Source organism: Astyanax mexicanus, chromosome 3 (assembly GCF_023375975.1).
Source record: "Astyanax mexicanus isolate ESR-SI-001 chromosome 3, AstMex3_surface, whole genome shotgun sequence".
NCBI lineage: Eukaryota > Metazoa > Chordata > Actinopteri > Characiformes > Acestrorhamphidae > Astyanax > Astyanax mexicanus.
The window spans coordinates 50772243-50784121 of NC_064410.1; the positions used below are offsets into that span (position 1 = coordinate 50772243).

At 32.8% G+C, this 11879-nt stretch overlaps 1 protein-coding gene across 1 annotated transcript in view; it reads right to left on the reverse strand.

The window, feature by feature from the left end:
- The window catches only part of rad21b (RAD21 cohesin complex component b), a 634821-nt gene that overhangs the window by 464203 nt on the left and 158739 nt on the right, over nt 1–11879 (reverse strand). The window lies entirely within an intron of this gene.

Consider the following 11879-nt stretch of genomic DNA (forward strand, 5'->3'; position numbering starts at 1 on the left):
CCCATGAAGCAAATAAAAAAGTCTGTGCAGTGTTTTCCTGAAAAGTCTTACAGCGCTTGACATGCTGGCACACTGCTCTAGCTACCAAAAGTAACAGTTGGTCTTACTTAATATTCTAATTTTCCGAGACACTGCTTTTTGGGTTTTCAATGGCTGTAGGCTATAATCAGCAACAAACAATAAAATAAATACATTCTTAAAATAGAACACTCTGTGTAATATATCTTTATAATATATGAGTTACTGCAATAAAGTAACTTTAATAATATTCAACATTTTTTGAGATGCACTAGTATAGTTTAACAAGTATCAGTTAGAAATATTGGTGTTGATTCTTTAAAAAAAATGGCAGATATATTTTCAAATTCTTTGTGCACCCCTTAAAAATATTTATATTTTTAATTGTATTATGATTGTTGTTATTGTTACTATTTTAATTATAATAGATGAAATGCAAACACAAAAATAAGGTTCATTTCTTTACTGTTCAGGGAAACAACATAAGCACAACAATATGATAATAACATAACAAACACATAATATGATATAACAATCTGATAATCACAGAGCGGCTGTAGGCAGTGGCCGGCAGGGGGCGCGCAGGTATTAAACAGAGGTCAGATCACAGAGCCGTTATAATCAGAGCCTGTAGAGCAGGCATGTCAAACATACGGCCCGCGGGCCGGACCAGGCCCGTTGGATGATTTAATCCAGCCCGGCATAAATTTCTGAGTATGTCAAAAAAAGAAGCGAGTTTCTAGCTCATTTCTATCAAAAGTTGTGATTTTTTTTAAATGAATACAAATTAAATGCTCTCTCCGGTCGCTAGAGGGCAGTAAATGTCCCGCATGCAGCACAGACACGGCAATCTTGCTTCACCACAGCAGCAAGTAGACTGCAGGAATGCAGTGAGAGAGAGAGAGAGAGAGAGAGAGAGAGAGAGAGAGAGAGAGAAAAAGTGTGATGACACGAAATTTGTTTGCACTCATGAATACAGATCATTAAAAATAAGATTCATCTGGTTTCATATTAAAGACAGTTAATATTGTGCAGTATGTTCTCAGCTTCAGTAGGCCCAGCCTAGTAGTTTGATCTGATGTAGTCTAATCTTATTGCCCATGCACTGCTATAACTTTTATTTCGTTTTTTGTTTTTTATTATTTATTTCAAAGCAGTATGACAATTAAGGTGAAAATATTTTTTTCATAGCTCCCACTTGAGTTTGTTGATGTGGTGAGTTGGTTCAGGTGTAAAACTGCATTCACTCAACTGTTAAAATAAACCAGTTGTTAACACATTCACCGCCAAACATGAAAATCATTTTTTTCCATTGTTTTATGAATAAATGTGTTGTGCTTAGAAAAGATCCCTTTTCATCCATGATTATAATATGTAGGGTAGGCTAAAAATGTAGGCTGAATAATAAAGCATAGTACTGAAAAACAAAGCTAAATATTTGGAGTTGACATTCTTTTACTGATCCGGCCCACCTGAGAACAGAAAGTCTGGATCCGGCCCCAGAGCCAAACTGAGTTTGACATGCCTGCTGTAGAGTAACGTTAGCCCTTGAACGCGGCGGCTGTTTACGGCGAGTTCCATAACACAACACAACACATCTCTTATTGGGGTAACGTTAACTTCAGCTTTATTAATAACAAATAACATAAAATATTATAAATACCGGCCCAATTGAGCCACGCAAACCCCCGAGTGACGTCACACCATCACGCCGGGCTATGGGTGACCCGGATGTGAATTAAGCAGGAGAAGCACGTGTTTTACACTGGGATATTATTATTATTTTTTTTTTTATTGTAATTATTAGGAAACTTCGAATGTACAAAACTGTACGGCATTGTTAAGTTATGAGACACACAATTAAGCTAAAAACATTAAATTAATTTAACAGAATAAATCATAGCTGATTTATAAAAGAATTACAGAAAACACACAGACAATAACAAACTGACAAAAAGATCACTTTATTAGTGGGGTAATTTTCTAGTAATTTATTAAGATATTTTAGATTTCAACCATTTTAAGGACTTAATATACAGCTGACATTCATTATTGTAGCATGTTTTCCATATAATTTCGACAAATTTAAAAGGTCCACCTTTGGATCCACTAATATTACACCAAAGACGATATTATTGTAATCTATAGTAGTAAATTCCCTGGTTTTGTTGTTTAACCAATCCACAAACGGTTTTCAAAACATCACACAAAAATACATTAATTCATTTCAAAGACAAATTTTAGTTTTATAAAATCACTGGAAGAGTAGATATTATCCTTTATTTTCTAGTGACTTTTGTTCGCTTTGGGTGAAACTGGGTATTTAAACAATTTAGTTCTTAGTTTGGATATTTCGTGCTAATCAAACAAAAACAATATTATTTCTGTAAAATTTAGTAGAATATAAACTGTTCTTTGTTGTTAAGTGGATCTAATTAATTTGTTTGTGCATTTTTTGTATTAAATGCAAAAAATAAATAATAATAATATTTCTACAATGTAATCGTTTTTAATTAGGCCAATACATCCATTCATTTATATAATTTATATTAATTTGTGCCAAAAATAATTGGTTTCAAAAAACCTTTGAAGCCCTTTTATGTAATATGACTGAGAGTTGTGCTATTGTCTTCTGCCAGCTAATACAAATAAACAATTTGGTCCAAAACACTCATATCACACTTTTTTATAGTAAGATTAGTAAAAGCTCTGGTTTGATAAACTACAAACAATTACAGTCAATTCCTCTGAATTCCTCTGACTTAAAAAGAAATTTTCAGGCTTCTGAAATGTGGCCTTACCCAAATTAGGTAAAATTAGCTCACAAAACTGTTGTGTCCTTCGATGTTAATGTTTTTATTAAACTGCATTTTTTCAGGGAGGGTCCACAATATTAGACGCCCACCCATTAAGCAATACTTATAGTATTACGGTTAATAATATTACTGTAATATACTGTAATGTTTTACATAAATTATATATACAAAAAACTCCAAAACACTGTATAAAACAAAAACGTATCTCCAAAAATAACAACTATTAAGGGAAAAGCTTTTTAACTTTTGAAGTAATTTTGGAGCATTTTTACTGGTCCTTCCAAAAGTAAAAAATTAAATATACAGATAAATGAAGTGAAAACTGGGAAAATTGGAGATGCTATTTTTTTTTAATTGACAGCAACAGATATATATTTTTTTCATTGTATTTTTATGTTGTAATTTATTTATTAGTTAATGTATTAATAAAAATAGAACAGTGGTCTTGGAAAAAGCCTGGTTAGATCCATAAAGGCTGATTTTGTTGGTGTTGAAATTTAAATTTGATGTTGGGGGTGAGAATCTACGACTCTTCTGCCTTTCCTTTCAACAGCTGTGAAACAAATGGAAAAGAGCCCCTTTTCCACATGAATAGGACCTATTTGCATTCTCAGGTTCTCAGACAGATTCATGGGGAGCTCACACATGCAGCTGAGTGTCACTGCCCTCAAACATCACACCTCTGTGATTGGCTTTGTGGTTTAATTAGCAAATGTAAAAGCTTGGTTTCAAAGTGTTGGGGGGGGGGGGGGGGGTGTTGTGAGTTCATCTGTTAGATTGCGCAATACTTTGGAATTGTATTTTATTTTTTATCGATATTGGCTTAGCAGTCGGGGACCATCTGAAATATAAAATATTTGTTTCCATCAAATTGCTGGTAATAGCACACATAACATACTGAAACTACACATTTTTCAAAGATTCTTTTTTTTTCAAAGTTATTTTTTCTATTATTTTTAGAGGTAAAAGTAGTCTCTACATCAAAAATTACAATTAAGTCAGTGGTGATCAAGTGTCAAATTTAAAGTATTTGTGAATCATTGATGAACATTTAAGTTGGAGAGAGCAAACAGACTGGGTCAGTAGAAACATATCTATAAATCTATTGGCACAATAAGGAGACAACAAATGGATAGATAAAAAAAATATCTATAAAACATTATGAATGATGTCTAAAGAATTGTTTGATAAATGTGCTGTAACAGTTTTTCTTGTTTATATACACATTCACTGTTTTTTTTTTTGTTTTTGTGTGATATTGTTATTTTGAAATTTGATGATTATTTTGTTAAATTATGTTTGTTATAATATTGAGAATTCTTAATTGTATTAAGGTAGAGGCTTTATATAAGTCTATATCATGTTTTTTTCTGCTTCTACCTGCACTGTATTTTATGCTATTTGCTTTTTTTTTTTGCTTTTTTTTAACAAAAATAAAATTCTAAATGAATTTAAAGAGACACTGGGATCAGGATCAGGATATTCCATGTTCCTTTCTGTCACAGACTAATGAGTAGATGAGATAACTGATTCAAATAATATGTATGAAAATGTGCTCTGAATGTAAAAAACCTCACTTGTTTAACATGTCTGCCTGTTACATGAGACCTGGAGGAAAAGCAAGGACTGAGGCCTTCCTCTCCAGCTGCATGACTCAACATTGAAACCCTGCCAGCCCTGAGCATGCATCCAGTGCCTTGGCACCTCCCCCAGCCCTGCTGAATATCTGTATTCAAAACCTAATGTACTCGGACAGAATGAATAGAGAGAAAATGCTGTGAAAACTTTTGTTAGCCAGCAGTAAATGCTAAAGATGTGGCACTGCTCAGGCTGTGAGGCCTGTAAAAGACTAGTTTGAAGGGCTTGTTTTTTTGTGTGTGGATAAAACAAGCTAATAGGGGACAAAGGTTACATACATATGAGCTTTTGACGTCTTCCAGCAACAGTGGGAAGGTGGGGCATACAGAGTAATGTGTGAGCATGAACATGTAAATGTGAATGAACCTGGCAAACATCTGCAACTCTGTGATCTGATTTATAAAATAAAAGCTCTCTCTATATAAAAAAAAACAAGTCAAGCTCTCTGTCAGCACTCTTTGAAAGAATGAGAGAAATAGAGGTACAGATAAACGGTCATCCCTCTGTCATCTCTGCCATCTCAGTGCAGAGAACGCAGGAGGAGCATGAGCTAGCTCAGGCCTTCCACTGCTATGAAAGAATTCTTATCAGTGTCTACCATATGACTGGCTGCTCTTTTCACTCTCTTCTTATCCTGACTCACTGCCCTACATATTACGTGCCACCAGTGCAATACCCTGCGCTAATCATTTACAGAAGATCGAGATATAAAGAGAAATATTCCACCTGAAATTCATCTCTGTTACAGTGTGTATCAGTGAATCAGGGTGACCCCTGGACTTCATTAACATATAGATTAGATTACTGCTGCTAACCAAACATCACACCCAACTAAAACCTGGGCTTAGTTATGTAAAGTACTGAAGTAAACACTGCAAAACTGTTTATGTGGTCACTGCTGAAGCAGAACTGCTATTATTTAGGATTATGGACTTAATTCATGTTAAATGGATTCGATTTAAAGAAGAATTGTATAAATATTAATGAGTTCTACATAATTAAACATGTGAAATGTGGCAGAGAGACTAAATCAAAGTTGTCCACAATAGTAGTGTTAGTACCAGATATACTGTAAAAAGTATTTAAAAAAAGCTTCTAATAGCTCATTCTTAGAAAAGTAATACCAAAAACAGTTACTGTACAGATGCACTACTTGATACATTAGATTAGAATTCTTTAGGATACTTTCACAATAAAGTTTTAGCCTAAAGTGTATTTTTATCTCTTTATATCACAGAGCAACTTGAAGAATGTTGTAAAACAAGAATAGATACGAATATTAAGTTATAATTAGGAAACTTTACCACTGCTTTATCAACATATAGATACAGTATTTTTTACAGGGTTTTAAAACTTTAAAACAATACTTTTACTTTAACATTTATCCCAGTAATAAGATTCACATTAAAACATGCATTAAGATAAATAAGTAAAAAAGTAACAAGAATGTTCCATTTAGAAGAACGCAGCCTAGTTAAAAATCTTCTCAAACAGCTTGAAGAACAAAGCTTGGTTTCAGATTTCTCCTGGGTGCCCCCGGCCAGCACGTGGATGTGTTCTAGTCCAACGCCAGCTCACTTAATTGAACATATTAACCTTTTATTCTCAATGTCTTTTATTTCACCCTAAGGACTATTCATTCATAACTACATACACAGCAGCACACTGGTTAAATTATTTAGAAAGTATGCTACTAAGCAAAAAAAAAAACAGGAACAGCTGGTTATTCCAAAGAGTTTAATCCTTCTGTTAAATTCAACTCCTCCTTAACTTTAAGGAACAGCAATAAGGTACCCAGTCAAATTGACCTGGTGCATGTTTATCCATAATTATTCAAATTAAAATATTTATTTCCATGGAAAATATCTTTACTTTACTTAATATGAATCAATGTTTAGCAGAAGCAAAAGTAAGCAATTATGATTTCATTTTGATGTCACTTTTTCAAAAAAAAGAAGAAGAAAGCAAAATACATTCAGCTATGTTTTAGCTATGCTATGTTCAACTCCTGTTTATTATTCTATATGACACAAATATATCAAGATTGTTTCCTGTATTTTTAACTTTGAAACTGGTCAGTTTGATCCGCAACATTACAACCATATTAAAACATTAAGCACTGATTTACCAAACCAGATTTTGGATAATAATTATAAATAATATTAAGTGCTCATGAGGAGAGCTTTTAAGCTGTTTTAGGAAAACAGTGATGTAAAGTCAGTAGTTTTTATAGTATTGTTATTTGTATTTATTCTAATATTGTTTTTAAGTTTGTCAATAGCCCCTTACTGCCCTACTGCTGATTAATTTTCACAGGGAACTAAACCTTCAGCACAGTATTGTATACAAATTCAGAAGGGACGTAAAGGTTCAGTGACGGGTTTCCTAAATTAAACAGATATAATACAGATGCATTATAGACCCCAGGACCCCAGGTTCCAATCAGCACAAGTGTAAAGAAATCTGAGCTGATAAGAGTCTCTATTTTAAATAAAATCCTTATAAAAAACGTGGTTTACATCTCGGCCACTAACAGGATTATAAAGTATATTGTTGTGCCCTGCAAAAACTTAATTTATCTTAATTTTTGAACTTTTGAACTGTTTTTGACATAATGTGAATCTGAAGCTATATCTGAAGTTGTTATTTACATTTTTAGGACAATTATAGGATGAATTGCCCATAGAAATGTTTCAAATTACTTGAAATTACATATTTTTTACTCTAGCTTTCATTAAATGCAAGACATGGTTTTCCTTCTCCTGTAAAGTTGCTGGGTTGGAAATACTAGGATTTTGTCAGACAGTGACAATATGAGATTATATGGTTTGCTGCTCCTGGAAACACACACAACCACAAAGTCCCATGTTTTGTTTTGTGTTGGTGTTACTGCCTTGCCTCTCTCTCTCTCTCTCTCTCTCTCTCTCTCTCTCTCTCTCTCACACACACACACACTCTCTCACTCTTTCTCCCTCACACTTTTCCTAAAATGAGTTAGTTTATCTTTGAGGAAGATTATACCTTTAATGGTATAATGTGGTGTTTTTTATATATATACATTACCAGTCAAATTATTTGGACAAACCTCTTCTCATTCAATGTGTTTTTTTAATGATTTTTTTTACTTTGTACATCTTTACATTTTTTACATTTTACATTTGTAAATTTGTAAAAACTGTAGATAATAAATCTAAACAGGAACACATAAAATAAAAATAAAGAGTGCTTAACAAACCAGAATGTTTTATACTTTAGATTCTTCTAAATAGCACATTTATCTTTGAGGACAGATCTGCACACGTCTTCATGAGGTAGAGTCACCTGGAATAGTTTTCTCAGCGTCTTGAAGGAGTTCCTGGAGGTGCTGAACAATAGTTGCTGCTTTTCCTTTACGCTGTGAAGCTCCAGCTCATCCCAAATCACCATCTTAGTTTAAGGGATTAGGTCAGAGGATTATGGAGGCCAAACACTTTTTTTATTTACTACATAATTCCAAGTGTGTTCCTAGTTGTATCTGTTTCTTTATTATTATTTTACAATATAGAAAATACATTAGATTGAGAAGTGAAAAAACGAAGGTGTGTCCACAATTTTGACTGGTACAGTATATACATATTTATGCTTGGTGTGTACTGCACTTTGTGTATAAGCCTACTTGATGACTAAGTACACAATATTAACAGATCTGGTTCTACGGGTTGTGTGATGGGTCCCTCCCTGGCTACATTATTGGCAGTACGTCACTTAATTTCCCATCTCAACTGAATCTTTTCCTGCTTCATTACAGGCGGTAGCCTAAGACTTACTAAGATAAAACTCAATCTCAGTCACAACTGTGTACATTTAAAGCAAATTGTCATTTAGCAGATTTTTATGTTTATGTTTCATGTTTCAGCTCTTAACTTAAATCTGTCAGGATCTTGTCCATACCTGTTTTGCAACAAGCTCAATAAACCTTCAAATGTGTATGTATGTATATGTATAAGTATATGTTTAGAAGGCTAGATTCCACAGACAATACCAGAAAAAAACTAACTTATGTGTATCTTTGTTGAAAAATAAAGTTATTTATTAATTATACCCGGAAAGTCGTGGAAATTTGCTCTACAAACCTTTGTGTTTCCATTTATTGATGGAGAAAAGCTTTTTTAAGCTAACAAAAATCTCAGCTCAGAGTTAGTTCAGTAATTTAGCCCTTCACAATGGAGCTCTCAGGATCTGACACACATTTTATAATTGAAGATTGTGTGTTTTTTAATTTTAGGCCTACTATAATCAATAAAATCGTATGGTCATGACAGTTTGCCATGGAAGTGTCATGGAAACTCCAAAGACATTTATTGGTTAAAACTCTATAAACCCTGTATATATTAACTGTATACTTATATTTGCTTATATTCAAAAAGAGGCTTAGACCATGGATCTCTGTAAAGCTGACACTCATGTGAAAATGTTTATATATAAATATATTTTAATTTAAAATAAATTAGAATTATATATTTTTAGGAGTATCCTTTGTAACATTTTTGCCCATGAAGGAATGCGTACTGCTTTCACTGTGCATTGTGTGAATGCCTGGGCCTACAGTGTGTGTATACATGTTTATATGTGTGTGTGGCGCCTCATGCTACAGCGCTTGACTGAAAGTAGCAGGTGCTGGCCAAGCATTTGTTACCTGACTTGGGAGCAGAAAAGTGAGTCGGGAAGAGGCTCAGAGGGACACCAGCTGCTTGAAATAGGCCCCTATAACAGTGATGGAGTTCTCTAGGGTTTAGACCCAGCCTGGGATTACTAATAAAGTTTTAACCAACTACAACAAATACAAAATGTGGGTTTTTGAATGCATCACAAATACACACTGTAAGCACTGATTAAATTAAGTTGCCTGGTTGAGTTGAACCTGCCCCCAACGCCCTGTCTGCAGATTACATCTGAATGTGAATACAGGAGCCACTGGGTGGAGATCTACAGGAGACAATGGTGTTGCATCACCTGCTATCAGCTGGGTGTTATAATGTAAATTTATCTTTTTAAATACAAAGTGTGAGAGTCAAACTGTCTGCAAGCAGTTTCAACACAAAGACTCTGAATAAGTGTCCCTCTTTGTTCTTAATGCCATCTTCCAAACTGGTTTGGTGGTGCTTTACAGGCCAATTAAAGAAATGTTTTAAGCACAGTTTCTGTAAGAATTTAATAACACTTTGTTCATGTTATTCGCTTTAAATTGCTTAAGTATCAAACAACAATCAAGGAAACTATAACTTGTACACTGTTTTTGTTTGTCATGATAAACTTAAAATAGTCAACACTACTTAATAGTGTAGCATGAACATAAAGTGTATGAATATGTGTTTTTATTTTAATTTAAAAAATAATATTTAGGTTGAGGTCTACAGTCCTGATTAAAGTTAATAACAGAGAAAACTAGAGTAGTTTAATGTTTTTTAGATGAAGCTTAAATGTGTTTTTAAATGATTAAATTGGAGTTTACATTCACGCAAAAATTAAATAAAAGAAAGGAGTTGTAATGTAATTAGTGACATTGGTGTCAACTCAGTTACAACGTAATCTCAAAGCATTATTTGGATTGGTGAACTCTTTTGCTTAACACATTTCTGCCTCAAATTACATGTTATTTCTTCTATATTAAGAATATTATCTTGGATTTGTATGCTGTGGCAGTTTTCAGTCAGTTCACAGTTATACCCTTAATTACTGCTGCTAATAAATATGAAGAAATATCTGGGTAGAGTAGTTTATATTAAAAAACAGATAGAATTATAGTAGTTTAAAGTTGATAACTTTATAAAATATTTAGTATTTGCTTCAGATGAAGCTAGACAAGTTCCAGGACTACAGACCTGAATACATTTAAAATTATAGAAGTTAAATATTGCTCTGGAAGATGCTAAAGTTTATAACATACATTAAAGAAGTTTTATATTAATTACAGATCTAGTGTAGTTTATTGTTGTTTCAGATTAATCTAGAAGAGGTTCTGGGACTAGAGTTCTGACTAAAATTAATAACAGATATGACTATAATAGTTTAATACTGCTTTAGAATTAGCCAGAAGATTTTTTTAAACATAAAACAATGGTAGTTTGATGTTGTTAACAAATCAAATTTAATTAATCTATTGTTTATTTTAATCAAGTAGGTAAAACTAAATACATTTACTATTGTTTCATTTAATTTTAATAACAGTTAAAAGTATAGTAGTTTGTGAATGTTTGTTACAGGACTACAGTCCTCTGTAAAGTTGATAACAGATAACACTAAAATAGATTAATATTGCTTTAAAATAAAGCTAAAATATGTTTAGATAATTTTAACAAAAGCTAAATAGTTTATTATTGCTAATATTGATAACCGATCAAACTAAAGAAGTTAAGCATATAATTTTAAACATACATTAAGAAATTTGATATTGCTTTAGATAATTATGATAGCAGACAAAACTAGAGCAGTTTACTTATGATAATAGGTAAAATAGTGTAGTAAAATGCTGCTTAAATGCTCCTGAATTGAGGACTATAGTTCTGACTAAAGTTGATAACAGATGTTGATAAAATTTTACCATAATCTAAATACGTGTATAATTACTTTATGTAAAATATGTGTATATCATATTACATAACATAAACTAAGAGCATGTTTATTTTAATAATAGAGAAAATAGAGTCGATTGCTTCATGAGGAGCTAGAACAAGTCTGGGAGCACAGTCCTAATTAAAGTTTAATAACATAACATGCTAAAGTAGTTTATATAATTTGAACAATAAACTAGAGCAGCTTAATTATAATAAGAGATGAAATCGAGTAGCGAAATGTTGCTTCATCTGAAATGAGGACTATAGTGTTAACTAAAGTTGACAAAAGATGTTGATACAATTTTACCATAAACTAAATGGGTTTATAATTAATTTATGTAAAATAGGTGTTTATCATATGACATTACATGAACTAAAGCTGATTTTTTTTTTATATTAGAGAAAAACAGAGTTGATTAATGTTGCTTCATCTGGAGCTAGAAAAAGTCTGTAAGCAGAGCCCTGGTTAAAGTTAATAACATATCACACTAAATTATCTAGTTTATATAATTTTAACAATAAACGTAATGTTTTTTTATGCTACTGGAGATAATTCAGATAAGCATTAGATCAGTTTAATTAGGATAGCAGATAAAACTGGTAGAGTTGTGTATGATGTTACAGCAGCTGAATAAGTTGGAAGGGGTCCTGAGAGTGGAGATAAAAATAGAGTGGATTAATGTTGCTGGAGATGCGGTGATGCTGAGGGATGCTTTAACTAAACACAGCAATTCTTTCTTTACCCAGTTCAGCCTGAAGTTCATTCAGCCGGGCCGGGAAACAGAGTCGTGACGTAGGGGGTGACGAGGCGGGG